Raw genomic sequence first — 15,000 nt, 5'->3', positions numbered from 1 at the left:
TCCAAGGTGCGGCCTGCACGAAGTCGGAGCCCGGTTTGCCCCGGGTGTGCACCTCGGGTGGGCACCTTGGTGCGCATGCCTTGCCTGGGCTGCGCACCAGGGCGGGCTCAAGATGGCACCCGCGTTCCTTTTTTTTCACTATCTTTCAAAACGGAAATTTTAAAATCTCATTTTTTTTTGCCTTTTTCTGGAAATTAGTGAAGGCAGCGCATCAAAGGTGCGCACCTCGCTGCCCACCACGGTGCGCAACGCCGGTGGGCACCCGGGAGTGCTTCGAAGTGTGCTCCAAGGTGCTGCGTGCACGTTGTCGGAGCCCGGTTTGCCCCGGGTGCGCACCTCGCGTGCACCTTCGTCGGGGTGGGCACCTTGGCTGGGTTTGCCCCGGCTGCGCTCCGAAGCGGGGTTATTGGAGCGCCGCCTCTTTTTTTGTCGGAGCGTTTGGTGGGGTTTCTCGCATTGGCTCTTCCGAGGCCCGGTTGCCACCCTGGCGCGCACGAAGTCGGAAGTAGGGTTAATTGCCCGGGTGCGCACCTTTGCCAGGGTGGGCACCTTACCTGGGCTGCGCACCAGGGCGGGCTCAAGATGGCACGCGCGTTCCGTTTTTTTCACTATCTTTCAAAACGGAAATTTTAAAATCTCCTTTTTTTTTTGCCTTTTCTGGAAATTAGTGAAGGCAGCGCATCAAAGGTGCGCACCTCGCTGCCCACCTTGGTGTGCTCTGAGGTGCGCACCCGGGAGCGCTACGAAGTGTGCTCCAAGGTGCGGCGTGCACGTTGTCGGAGCCCGGTTTGCCCCGGGTGCGCACCTCGCCTGCACCTTGGCCGGGGTGGGCACCTTGGCTGGGTTTGCCCAGGGTGCGCTCCGAAGCGGGGTTACTGGAGCGCCCCCTCTTTTTTTGTCAGAGCGTTTGGTGGGGTTTCTCGCATTGGCTCTTCCCAGGCCCGGTTGTTGGGTGCGCTCCCACCCTGGCGCGCGCGAAGTTGGAAGTTGGGTTAATTGCCCGGGCGCGCACCTTCGCCAGGGTGGGCACCTTGGTGCGCACACCTTGGCTGGGCTGCGCACCAGGGCGGGCTCAAGATGGCACCAGCATTCCCTTTTTCTCACTATCTTTCAAAACGGAAATTTTAAAATCTCGTTTTTTTTTTGCCTTTTATGGAAATTAGTGAAGGCATCGCATCAAAGGTGCGCACCTCGCTGCCCACCTTGGTGTGCTCCGAGGTGCCCACCACGGTGCGCAACGCCGGTGCGAACCCGGGAGCGCCCCGATGTGTGCTCCAAGGTGCGGCGTGCACGAAGTCGGACCCCGGTTTGCCCCGGGTGCGCACCTCGCGTGCACCTTGGTGCGCACACCTTGGCTGGGTTGCGCGGCCTGGTGGGCACCATGGTGCGCACCAAGGAGCGCTCCGAAGTGTGCTCCAAGGTGCGGCGTGCACGAAGTCGGAGCCCGGTTTGCCCCGGGTACGCACCTCGCGTGCACCTTCGCCGGGGTGGGCACCTCGGCTGGGTTGCGCGCCCTGGTGCGCACCAAGGAGCGCTCCGAAGTGTGCTCCAAGGTGCGGCGTGCACGAAGTCGGAGCCCGGTTTGCCCCGGGTGCGCACCTTCGCCGCGGTGCGCACCATGGCGTGCACGAAGTCGGAGCCCGGTTTGCCCCGGGTGCGCACCTCGCGTGCACCTTCGGCGGGGTTGCGCGCCCTGGTGGGCACCATGGTGCGCACCAAGGAGCGCTCCGAAGTGTGCTCCAAGGTGCGGCGTGCACGAAGTCGGAGCCCGGTTTGCCCCGGGTGCGCACCTCGCGTGCACCTTCGGCGGGGTTGCGCGCCCTGGTGGGCACCATGGTGCGCACCAAGGAGCGCTCCGAAGTGTGCTCCAAGGTGCGGCGTGCACGAAGTCGGAGCCCGGTTTGCCCCGGGTGCGCACCTCGCGTGCACCTTCGCCGCGGTGGGCACCATGGCGTGCACGAAGTCGGAGCCCGGTTTGCCCCGGGTGCGCACCTCGCGTGCACCTTCGCCGGGGTGGGCACCTCGGCTGGGTTGCGCGCCCTGGTGCGCACCAAGGAGCGCTCCGAAGTGTGCTCCAAGGTGCGGCGTGCACGAAGTCGGAGCCCGGTTTGCCCCGGGTGCGCACCTCGCGTGCACCTTCGCCAGGGTGGGCACCTCGGTGCGCACACCTTCTCAATGTTTTCTTGCCTTTTCTGGAAATTGGTGAAGGCAGCGCATCAAAGGTGCGCACCTCGGTGTGCTCCGAGGTGCGAACCCGAGAGCGCTCCGAGGTGCCCACGAAGTCGAAAGTCGGGTTAATTGCATTGTTTTCCCCGGGTGCGCTCCGAGGTGCGCAACATCGGCGCGCACCAAGGAGGGCTCCGAAGTGTGCTCCAAGGTGCGCACGATGGCGTGCACCTCTGGTGCGCACGATTCGGAGCTCGGTTTGACCGGGGTGCGCACACCTTGGCTGGGTTGCGCACCTTTTGTGCGCTCCAAGGTGCGCACGAAGTCGGAGCTCGGTTTGCCCCGGGTGCGCACCTTCGCCAGGGTGCGCACCTTGATGCGCACGCCTTGGCTGGGCTGCGCACCTTGGTGGGCGCCATGGTGCGCACCTTTCGTGCGCTCCAAGGTGCGCACGAAGTCGGAGCTCGGTTTGCCCCGGGTGCGCACCTTGGTGGGCGCCATGGTGCACTCCGAGGTGCCCAAGATTGGTGCGCACCAAGGAGCGCTCCGAAGTGCGCTCCAAGGTGCGCGCGAAGTCGAAAGTTGGGTTAATTGTCCGGTTTGCCTCGGGTGCGCACCTTGCGTGCACCTTCGCCAGGGTGGGCGCCTTGGTGCGCACACCTTGGCTGGGCTGCGCACACCTTGGCACCCGCGTTTCCTTCATTTTAAATTTTTTTTTTTTACAATCTCTCAAGTGGGAAATTCTATAATCTCAACTTTTTTTGCCTTTTCAGGAAACTTTTGAATGGAGCGCATCATTGGTGCGCTCCGAAGTGTGCTCCAAAGCTCTCTCCAGCTGCGTGCACCTGCCCCGGCCGCGCACCCGGCCCCGCCCAGCTTCGCTCACCTGTCCCGGGCGTCTGGTGCGGAACCTTAGAGTAAGAAACATCACCGTGCACCTTGGCCAACGTGCGCGACTCGACCGAGCGCGCACTGGCCGAGGTGCACACCGATTTCACCTGGGTGCGCGCGCAGCACCTCGGGCGCACCGGGGTGCGCGCACAACGCCCGGGTTGCACCGTGGCCTGTGTGCTCGGGGCGCCTCGGGTGCGCGCTCGGTGTCGCCCCCGCGCGCGCGGTAGTGCGGGCAGCGCACCCCGGCCCGGCCCGGCCCCGACGAGAACGCAAACGGGCAAAAGGTTTATTCAAATAGCATTGCGACGCCCGGCGAAAAACTAAAAAAGGGTGCAACACCGGGACTTCCCGGGAGGTCACCCATCCCAGTACTACTCCGGCCCAAGCGCGCTTAACTGCGGAGTTCTGATGGGATCCGGTGCACTAACGCTGGTATGATCGCACCCGTTATGAGCTTGTCGCAGTGTGTACTTAGCAAACCGCGACCCACGTGCGAATCCACCCCGGCCACCCACCCCCGTCGAGGTGCACACCCTCCCTCGCGAAGTGCGCCCCGTTCGCCAAGTGTGAGCCCTGCCCGGGTGCGCGCACCTTGCTAGGGCGTCGGGTGTGCACCCGGCCCGGCCTACGTGCGTGCACCTGGAGGGGGCGTCGTGTGCGTGCAGTGTCCCGTCTGCAACGCGGTGCCCACACACCACCTCGGGCGCAACGACCTGCGCTCACATGTGGGCCGAGTGCACCTTGGTGCATGTTCGGGGCGCCTCGGGTGCACGCTCGATCTTGCCCCGGTGCACCAAGGCGCTCGGTTTGCCCCGGGTGCGCACTTGGTGCAAGGTGGGCACCCAAAATAGGGATCAAGCACCAAAACACAAGTTTCGGGATGCAAAATGGGACCCAAGGACCACAAATGCGTTCCAAGACCCATGATGGGTCCACGAGAACAAAAATGTGTTCCGAGACTTAATAAACAAATATTGGGTTTTAGGAGAAGAAACATGCTCTGATGCCCAAAACGAGAATCGACCCCGAAAAGGCCACAGGCCAAAAGTGGGATGCGAGACAAAAAAAAATGGGACCCGAGGACCAAAATTGGGTTCCCAGGTCGAAGACAGGGCAACCGGACAAGAAACGACCTCTAAGGCTCGAAATGAGTCCCGACGACTAAAACTTGACAAGAAGCACCCATCAGGCACCCAACTCGACACCCATGGGATGCCGACCCACCCGGGCTTCCACCTAGCACACCTTGGCACCCACCCACCCTCGCACCCAACCTCGCACCCAACTTAGCACCTTTGAACCCACATTGGCACTCACCCTGACCCTGGCACCTTGGAACCCACATTGGCACTCACCTTGACCCTGGCACCCACCTTTGCACTCACCTTGGGACCCACCCTGGCTCCCACCTCGGCACCCACCCAGACACCCACCTTGGTTCCTTGGCACCCACCTTGGATCCTTGGCACCCACCCCGACACCCACCTTGGCACGCAACTTGGCTACTTGCCACCCACCTTGGCTCCTTGACGCCCACCCCGACAACCACCCCGTGACCTACCCTGGCTAGGGTTGGTGCACACCCACCCTGGTGCCCACCTTGGCACCCACCCTATGACCCACCTTGGCACGCACCTTAGTACCCACCCCGTTACCCACCCTAGGACCCACCCCGTGACCCACCTTGGCCAGGGTGGGTGCACCCACCCTGGTGCCCACCTTGGCACCCACCCATCCTAGCACCCAGCCTGTGACCGGGCTTGGAACCCAACCTTGCACCCGCACCCGTCTTGGCCAGTGTGGGTGCGCACCCATCCTGGCACCCACGTTGTGACACACCCTTTAACCCACGCACCCTAGCACCCACGTTGGCACCCACCTTGGAACCCAACCTAGCAACTTGGCACCCACCCCGTGACCCACCTTGGCATCCACCATAGCAGTCGCCGACTTGGCACCCACCTCGGCACCCACCTTGACACTTGTGGACCCACCTTGCCACTCACCCTAGCATCGACCCATCCTAGCACCCACCCTGGCACCTTTGCACCCTAGCACTCACCCATCCTAGCACCTAACCTGTGACCCACCTTGACACTCACCCTCGCACCCACCTTGGAACCCAACCTAGCACCCACCCACCCTGACACCAACCCTAGCACCTACCCACCCTTGCACCCACCCTGTGACCCATCTTGGCACCCACCCATCCTACCACTCAACCTATCACCCACCTTCTCACCCACCTTGGCATCCACCTTAGCACCCACCCACACTGGCACCTTGGCACCCACCTCGGGCAAGGTGGGTGCACACCCACCCTGGCACCCAATTTAGAACCCACCGAGCATGTTACCCACCTTGGCACCCACATTGCAGCCCACCCTAGTACCCACCCTATGACCCACATTGGCATCCACACCCTAGCACCCAGGCACCTCGACACCCGCCTTGACACCCACCCTAGCACTGAACCTGTGACCCACCTTGGAACTCACCCTAGAACCCACCCACCCTGTGAACCACCTTGGCATCCACCTTAGCACCCACCCACCTTGGCACCCACTCTAGCACTCACCCATCCTAACACCCAACTTGTTACCCACCTTGGCACCCGCCCTCGCGTCCACCTTGAAACCCACCCTAGCACCCACCCACGCAGGAGCCCACCTTGGCACCCAACCTAACACCCACGCATCCTGGCACCCAACTTGTGACCCACCTTGGAACCCACCCTAGTACCCACCTTTGAACCCACTATATCACCAACCCACCTTGGCACCCACCCTATGACCCTCTTTGGAATCCACCCTAGCACGCACCCACCCTGGCACCCACCATGGAGCGCACCCTAGCACCCACCCACCTCGGCACGCACCTCAACACCCACCTTGGTGTGCGCACTGCGCCAACCTCTCAAAGACCCTATGTGGTGCGCTCCAAAGTGTACACCTTTGGTGCGCTCCAAGGTGCGCACCTTTGGTGCACACCGAGGTGCACACCAAAGTGTGCACCGAGGTGAGCACCAAAGTGCACTCCAGGGTGCACACCAAGGCGTGCACCTTTGGTGCGGTCAATGCAAACGAATTCGGAAGTTGGGGTCGATGTCCTAATCGCTGCTGCAGACTACACGTATGAGAATCGGACAAATAGCTTTATATAGGGGAGGTGTTGCGTTTGATGGGTCGACTCCCCTGGTTGTGTGCACTGCACCAACTTCAAAGACCCTGTCTTGTTTAAGAAGTCAAAAGTTGGGGTGGATGTCCTAATCATTGCTGCAGTCTACGCATGTATGAGAATCAGACAAATAGCTTATATAGGGGAGGTGTTGCATTCGGTGGGTTGACTCCCCTGGTTGTGCGCACTGCGCCAACCTCAAAGACCCCGCATAGCAGAAGAAGTCGGAAGTCGGATTTTGGTGAGCACCAAGGCGTGCACCTTTGGTGCGGTCAACGCAGACGAATTCAGAAGTTGGGGTGGATGTCCTAATCGTTGTTGCAGGCTACACATGTATGAGAATCAGACAAATAGCTTATATAGGGGAGGTGTTGGGTTTGATGGGTCAACTCCCTTGGTTGTGCGCATTACGCCAACCTCAAAGACCTTGTTTTCGTTAAGAAGTCAAAAGTTGGGGTCAATGTCCTAATGGCTCCTGCAGGCTACACATGTATGAGAATCGGACAAATAGCTTATATAGGGGAGGTGTTGGGTTTGATGGGTCGACTCCCCTGGTTGTGCGCATTACGTCAACCTCAAAGACCTTGTTTTCGTTAAGAAGTCAAAAGTTGGGGTCGATGTCCTAATTGCTCCTGTAGACTACACATGTATGAGAATCAGACAAATAGCTTATATAGGGGAGGTGTTGGGTTTGATGGGTTGACTCCCCTAGTTGTTCGCATTACACCAACCTCAAAGACCTTGTTTTCGTTTAGAAGCCGAAAGTTGGGGTCGATGTCCTAATTGCTCCTGCAGGCTACGCATGTATGAGAATCAGACAAATAGCTTATATAGGGGAGGTGTTGGGTTTGATGGGTCGACTCCCCTGGTTGTGCGCATTGCGCCAACCTCAAAGACCCTGCATTGCGGATGAAGTCGAAAGTCAGAGTTTGGTGTGCTACAAGGTGTGGTCGAAGGTGCTCACCTAGGTGTGCACCTTTGGAGCACAGGAAAAGTGCCCTCCAAAAGTGCGCACCTTTGGAGTGCACAAAAGTGCCCTCCAAAAGTGCGCACCTTTGGAGCGCAGAAAAGTGCCCTCCAAAAAGTGCCCTCCAAAAGTGCGCACCTTTGGAGCGCAGAAAAGTGCCCTCCAAAAAGTGCCCTCCAAAAGTGCGCACCTTTGGAGCGCAGAAAAGTGCCCTCCAAAAAGTGCCCTCCAAAAGTGCGCACCTTTGGAGCGCAGAAAAGTGCCCTCCAAAAAGTGCCCTCCAAAAGTGCGCACCTTTGGAGCGCAGAAAAGTGCCCTCCAAAAAGTGCCCTCCAAAAGTGCGCACCTTTGGAGCGCAGAAAAGTGCCCTCCAAAAAGTGCCCTCCAAAAGTGCGCACCTTTGGAGCGCAGAAAAGTGCCCTCCAAAAAGTGCCCTCCAAAAGTGCGCACCTTTGGAGCGCAGAAAAGTGCCCTCCAAAAAGTGCCCTCCAAAAGTGCGCACCTTTGGAGCGCAGAAAAGTGCCCTCCAAAAGTGCGCACCTTTGGAGCGCACAAAAGTGCCCTCCAAAAGTGCGCACTTTTGGTGCGCACCAAGGCGCTGGTTCGGTCGTTGCAGGCGAGTTCGGAAGTTGGGGTCGATGTCCTGAGCGGAGGTGCAAACTACACAGGTGTCGGAATCGGACAAATAGCTTATATAGGGGAGGTGTATGCTTCGATGGGTCGACTCCCCAGGTTGAGCGCACCGCGCCAACCTCAAAGACCCTACGGTATGGATGAAGTCGGAAGTTGGGTCCGATGACCGATTCGATTAGTAGGTATGCTCATGAGGTCGGAATTTGGGTCCGATGACCTGCCATGTGCAGGAAGGCGAATGTTGACACTGTGCGTTGCAAGGTGCACACCAAGGCGCTGGTGCGGTCTTTTTAGTCGAGTTCGGAAGTTGGGGTCGATGTCCTGATCGGAGGTGCAAGCTACACAGGTGTGGGAATCGGACAAATAGCTTATATAGGGGAGGTGTATGCTTCGTTGGGTCGACTCCCCGGGTTGAGCGCACCGCGCCAACCTCAAAGACCCTACGGTATGGATGAAGTCGGAAGTTGGGTCCGATGACCGATTCGATATGTAGGCATACTCGCGAGGTCGGAATTTGGGTCCGATGACCTGCCACGTGCAGGAAGGCGAATGTTGGCACTGTGCGTTGCAAGGTGCGCACCAAGGCGCTGGTTCGGTCGTTGGAGGCGAGTTCGGAAGTTGGGGTCGATGTCTTGATCGGAGGTGCAAACTACACAGGTGTGGGAATCGGACAAATAGCTTATATAGGGGAGGTGTATGCTTCGTTGGGTCGACTCCCCGGGTTGAGCGCACCGCGCCAACCTCAAAGACCCTACGGTATGGATGAAGTCGGAAGTTGGGTCCGATGACCGATTCGATATGTAGGCATACTCGCGAGGTCGGAATTTGGGTCCGATGACCTGCCATGTGCAGGAAGGCGAATGTTGGGACTGTGCGTCGCAAGGTGCGCACCAAGGCGCTGGTGCCGTCGTTGCAGTCGAGTTCGGAAGTTGGGGTCGATGTCCTGGTCAGAGGTGCAAACTACACAGGTGTGGGAATCGGACAAATAGCTTATATAGGGGAGGTGTATGCTTCGATGGGTCGACTCCCTGGGTTGAGCGCACCGCGCCAACCTCAAAGACCCTACAGTATGGATGAAGTCGGAAGTTGGGTCCGATGACCGATTCGATACGTAGGCATATTGGCGAGGTCTGAATTTGTGTCCGATGACCTGCCATGCGCAGGAAGGCGGAATTTGGGTCCGATGACCGAGTTGATGGCGTGCCATGCGCAGAAAGGCGGAATTTGGGTCCGATGACCGAGTTGATGTTGATGGCCCGCCATGCACAGGAAGGCGGAATTTGGGTCCGATGACCGATTTGAAGGCGTGCCATACGCAAAAAGGCGGAGTTTGGGTCCGATGACCGAGTTGATATTGATGGCCCGCCATGCGCAGGAAGGCGGAATTTGGGTCCGATGACCTGACATACGCATGGAGTCCGACTCGGGGGCCGATGTTCGATTCGATGACTTGCATTGTGGGTAAAGTCGGAAGTTGTGGTCTTTGACCCGATTCGATGACCAGACTTCGGCTGCTTGAGAATCGGACAAATAACTTATATAGGGGAGGTAGTGTTCTCGAGCATCCTCCCCCCGTGCCCGTTTATGTCGATTGATGCTGGTGCTCGACTGGTTGGAGCGCTCGGATGCAAAAATCTTGCACCAGGATTTATCGATTGTGATGGACACGGCAAGTCTCCTGATTGCTATGCAGGAGCTCATCGTGAATCTCTATGCGGCCTTGGTATGGACTCGACCTGCGGAATGGTTCGGCAATGGTAGTCGCTCCAACACGTCCTTGCAATGGCCACAGAGGTGATTCGACTAGAGCTCCAGTCTAGCTTTTGGGTTGCTTGGCGGACTGGTATAGCCGCGATCGAGTTCCGGCCATGAACGTTTTAGATAGCTCTTGGGCTTTCTGGGACGGAAGTCGGAAGTTTGGGCTGTTGTCCGATTTGATGACCATTCTTCGGATGTGTGAGAATCGGACAAATAACTTATATAGGGGACTGTGTTGTCTCACGCAGCCCCCTCCGTGCCCCTCTATCTCGACCGATGTTGGTGCTTGAAAGGGTTGGGATCGCTCGGATTTATAAACGTGCACCACCATTTGTCGAGTGTGAGGGACGCGGCAGGTCTCCTAAATGCTATGCGGGCGCTCTCTGAGAATCTCTATCCGGCCTCGACACAGACTAGTCTTGCTGAATGGTTTGGCACTGGTAGTCGATCCAACACGTCGTTGTTGTGGCCGCCTAGGCGATTCGATTCGAGCCCCCGTCTAGCTTTTGGGTTGCTTGGCGGATTTTGCCCTATCCGCAAGTGAGCTCGGTCCCTAAACGTTCGAGAAACCCGATTGCTATGCGCCGACTCTCTTTCTTGCGAGCCTCCATCTAGCTTTTGGGTCTCTACGGAACGGAAGTCGGAATCTGGGACCGTTGTTTGATTCGACGAGGCAGACTACGGTTGTGCGAGAATCGGACAAATAACTTATATAGGGGAGGTGTTGACTGGAGCATTCTCCCCCGTGCCCCTCTAACTCGACCAATGCTGGCGCTCGAACGGTGGTAGCGCTCGGATTTTCATTGAGCGCCAGCATTGGTCGATTTAGAGGGGCATGCGAGATTCCCGAATGCTATGCGAGGGCTCTAACGGAAATGTCTATTGGTTTCGGTATGGATGCAATTGCGAGTGGTTCGGCAAAGGTAGTCGTTCCGATGCGTCCATGTCGTGGCCAAATCGATAATTCGATTTGAGCCCTCGTATAGCATTTGGGTCTCTCGATGTGATTCCGCATTCCAGTCCCTTTGGGCACTGCTTGAGCCGCATCCCAGGGGGTTCCCTTCCCAATAATCTGCCTCGCAACCCGATTGCTATGCGGTGAGGCTCCTCGGCCGCCTCGGAACTATCTGTGTATCAGACGCATCGCGGGATAAGGGGTTGGCAACGGTAGTCGCCCCAAGCGCGTCCGATGCTTGGACCATTCCGAGGCGGCCCTGAAGCCTCTTCCGTCTAGCCGTTGGGTCCTTCTCGCCGCATCCCTCGCCTCGCACCCCGATTGCTATGCGGTGAGGCTCCTCGGCCAGCCTCGGAACTATCTGTGTATCGGACGCGTCGCGGGATAAGGGGTTGTCACTGGTAGTCGCCCCAAGCGCGTCCGATGCTTGGACCATTCCGAGGCGGCCCTGAAGCCTCTTCCGTCTAGCCGTTGGGTCCTTCTCGCCGCATCCCTCGCCTCGCACCCCGATTGCTATGCGGTGAGGCTCCTCGGCCGCCTCGGAACTATCTGTGTATCGGACGCGTCGCGGGATAAGGGGTTGTCATTGGTAGTCGCCCCAAGCGCGTCCGATGCTTGGACCATTCCGAGGCGGCCCTGAAGCCTCTTCCGTCTAGCCGTTGGGTCCTTCTCGCCGCATCCCTCGCCTCGCACCCCGATTGCTATGCGGTGAGGCTCCTCGGCCGCCTCGGAACTATCTGTGTATCGGACGCGTCGCGGGATAAGGGGTTGTCACTGGTAGTCGCCCCAAGCGCGTCCGATGCTTGGACCATTCCGAGGCGGCCCTGAAGCCTCTTCCGTCTAGCCGTTGGGTCCTTCTCGCCGCATCCCTCGCCTCGCACCCCGATTGCTATGCGGTGAGGCTCCTCGGCCGCCTCGGAACTATCTGTGTATCGGACGCGTCGCGGGATAAGGGGTTGTCACTGGTAGTCGCCCCAAGCGCGTTCGATGCTTGGACCATTCCGAGGCGGCCCTGAAGCCTCTTCCGTCTAGCCGTTGGGTCCTTCTCGCCGCATCCCTCGCCTCGCACCCCGATTGCTATGCGGTGAGGCTCCTCGGCCGCCTTGGAACTATCTGTGTATCGGACGCGTCGCGGGATAAGGGGTTGTCACTGGTAGTCGCCCCAAGCGCGTCCGATGCTTGGACCATTCCGAGGCGGACCCGAAGCCTCTTCCGTCTAGCCGTTGGGTCCTTCTCGCCGCATCCTTCGCCTCGCACCCCGATTGCTATGCGGTGAGGCTCCTCGGCCGCCTCGGAACTATCTGTGTATCGGACGCGTCGCGGGATAAGGGGTTGTCACTGGTAGTCGCCCCAAGCGCGTCCGATGCTTGGACCATTCCGAGGCGGACCCGAAGCCTCTTCCGTCTAGCCGTTGGGTCCTTCTCGCCGCATCCCTCGCCTCGCACCCCGATTGCTATGCGGTGAGGCTCCTCGGCCGCCTTGGAACTATCTGTGTATCGGACGCGTCGCGGGATAAGGGGTTGTCACTGGTAGTCGCCCCAAGCGCGTCCGATGCTTGGACCATTCCGAGGCGGACCCGAAGCCTCTTCCGTCTAGCCGTTGGGTCCTTCTCGCCGCATCCCTCGCCTCGCACCCCGATTGCTATGCGGTGAGGCTCCTCGGCCGCCTTGGAACTATCTGTGTATCGGACGCGTCGCGGGATAAGGGGTTGTCACTGGTAGTCGCCCCAAGCGCGTCCGATGCTTGGACCATTCCGAGGCGGACCCGAAGCCTCTTCCGTCTAGCCGTTGGGTCCTTCTCGCCGCATCCCTCGCCTCGCACCCCGATTGCTATGCGGTGAGGCTCCTCGGCCGCCTTGGAACTATCTGTGTATCGGACGCGTCGCGGGATAAGGGGTTGTCACTGGTAGTCGCCCCAAGCGCGTCCGATGCTTGGACCATTCCGAGGCGGCCCCGAAGCCTCTTCCGTGTAGCCGTTGGGTCCTTCTCGCCGCATCCCTCGCCTCGCACCCCGATTGCTATGCGGTGAGGCTCCTCGGCCGCCTTGGAACTATCTGTGTATCGGACGCGTCGCGGGATAAGGGGTTGTCACTGGTAGTCGCCCCAAGCGCGTCCGATGCTTGGACCATTCCGAGGCGGCCCCGAAGCCTCTTCCGTGTAGCCGTTGGGTCCTTCTCGCCGCATCCCTCGCCTCGCACCCCGATTGCTATGCGGTGAGGCTCCTCGGCCGCCTTGGAACTATCTGTGTATCGGACGCGTCGCGGGATAAGGGGTTGTCACTGGTAGTCGCCCCAAGCGCGTCCGATGCTTGGACCATTCCGAGGCGGACCTGAAGCCTCTTCCCTCTAGCCGTTGGGGCTTTCTCGCCGCATCCCTCGCCTCGCACCCCGATTGCTATGCTGTGAGGCTCCTCGGCCGCCTTGGAACTATCTGTGTATCGGACGCATCGCGGGATAAGGGGTTGGCAGTGGTAGTCGCCCCAAGCGCATCCGATGCTTGGACCATTCCGAGGCGGCCCTGCAGCCTCTTCCGTCTAGCCGTTGGGGCCATCTCACCGCATCCCCCACCTCGCACCACGATTGCTATGCGGTGAGGCTCCTTGGCCGCCTCGGAACTATCTGTGTATCGGACGCATCGCGGGATAAGGGGTTGTCACTGGTAGTCGCCCCAAGCGCGTCCGATGCTTGGACTATTCCGAGGCGGCCCTGCAGCCTCTTCCGTCTAGCCGTTGGGGCCATCTCGCTGCATCCCCCACCTCCTCGGCCGCCTCGGAACTATCTGTGTATCGGACGCATCGCGGGATAAGGGGTTGGCAGTGGTAGTCGCCCCAAGCGCGTCCGATGCTTGGACTATTCCGAGGCAGCCCTGCAGCCTCTTCCGTCTAGCCTTTGGGGCCATCTCGCCGCATCCCTCGCCTCGCACCCCGATTGCTATGCGGTGAGGCTCCTCGGCCGCCTGGGAACTATCTTCGTATCGGACGCATCGCGGGATAAGGGGTTGTCACTGGTAGTCGCCCCAAGCGCGTCCGATGCTTGGACTATTCCGAGGCGGCCCTGTGGCCTCTTCCGTCTAGCCGTTGGGGCCATCTCGCCGCATCCCCCACCTCGCACCCCGATTGCTATGCGGTGAGGCTCTTCGGCCGCCTTGGAACTATCTTCGTATCGGACGCATCGCGGGATAAGGGGTTGTCACTGGTAGTGGCCCCAAGCGCGTCCGATGCTTGGACTATTCCGAGGCGGCCCTGCAGCCTCTTCCGTCTAGCCGTTGGGGCCATCTCGCCGCATCCCCCACCTCGCACCCCGATTGCTATGCGGTGAGGCTCCTCGGCCGCCTTGGAACTATCTTCGTATCGGACGCATCGCGGGATAAGGGGTTGTCACTGGTAGTCGCCCCAAGCGCGTCCGATGCTTGGACTATTCCGACGCGGCCCTGTGGCCTCTTCCGTCTAGCCGTTGGGGCCATCTCGCCGCATCCCCCACCTCGCACCCCGATTGCTATGCGGTGAGGCTCCTCGGCCGCCTTGGAACCATCTTCGTATCGGACGCATCGCGGGATAGGGGGCTGTCACTGGTAGTCGCCCCAAGCGTGTCCGATGCTTGGACCATTCCTAGGCGGCCCTGAAGCCTCTTCCGTCTAGCCGTTGGGGCCTTCCCGCCCCATCCCTCGCCTCGCACCCCCGATTGCTATGCGGTGAGGCTCCTCGGCCGCCTTGGAACCATCTGTGTATCGGACGCATCGCGGGATAAGGGGTTGGCACTGGCAGTCGCCCCAAGCGCGTCCGATGCTTGGACCATTCCGAGGTGGCCCTGAAGCCTCTTCCGTCTAGCCGTTGGGGCCTTCCCGCCCCATCCCTCGCCTCGCACCCCGATTGATATGCGGTGAGGCTCCTCGGCCGCCTTGGAACTATCTGTGTATCGGACGCATCGCGGGATAAGGGGTTGGCACTGGTAGTCGTCCCAATCGCATCCGATGCTTGGACCATTCCGAGGCGGCCCTGCAGCCTCTTCCGTTTAGCCGTCGGGGCCTTCCCGCCGCATCCGTCGCCTCGCATCCCGATTCCTATGCGGTGAGTCTTCTCGGCCGCCGCGGAACTATACCTGTTATTGCTACTGCATCCTTCGGCTGGTAACCTCCTCTGCCGCCTTGGAACGTTCTCTTTGTCGGACGCGTCGCGGGATAAGGGGTTGGCACTGGTAGTCGCCCCAAGCGCGCCCGATGCATAGACCGCTCCGAGTCGACCTTGCTTTCAGCCTCTCACATGCATAGACCTCTCTGAGTCGACCCTGCAGCCTCTCACGTTTAGCCTTTGGAATCTCGCCTCACAACATGATTGCTATCCTTGATGCATCCCTTGCCTCGAGCCCTGATTGCTTTCTTGGCTGCATCCCTCCTCTCCTCACAGCCCGGTTGTCATCACTGCTTCATCCGTCGCTTCATGCATTCTGGCTGCT

The 15,000-nt window shown here is 59.8% G+C and overlaps 1 non-coding gene across 1 annotated transcript; it reads right to left on the bottom strand.

The window, feature by feature from the left end:
• Nucleotides 1–3,387: 3,387 nt before the first annotated feature.
• On the bottom strand, nucleotides 3,388–3,506 carry LOC131863936 (5S ribosomal RNA). The gene has a single exon (XR_009362828.1). It is a non-coding gene; the product is annotated as a 5S ribosomal RNA (ribosomal RNA).
• Nucleotides 3,507–15,000: the final 11,494 nt, after the last annotated feature.

This window comes from Cryptomeria japonica, unplaced genomic scaffold (assembly GCF_030272615.1).
Source record: "Cryptomeria japonica unplaced genomic scaffold, Sugi_1.0 HiC_scaffold_73, whole genome shotgun sequence".
Taxonomy (NCBI): Eukaryota; Viridiplantae; Streptophyta; class Pinopsida; order Cupressales; family Cupressaceae; genus Cryptomeria; species Cryptomeria japonica.
This window is presented reverse-complemented; position numbering and strand designations above follow the sequence as displayed.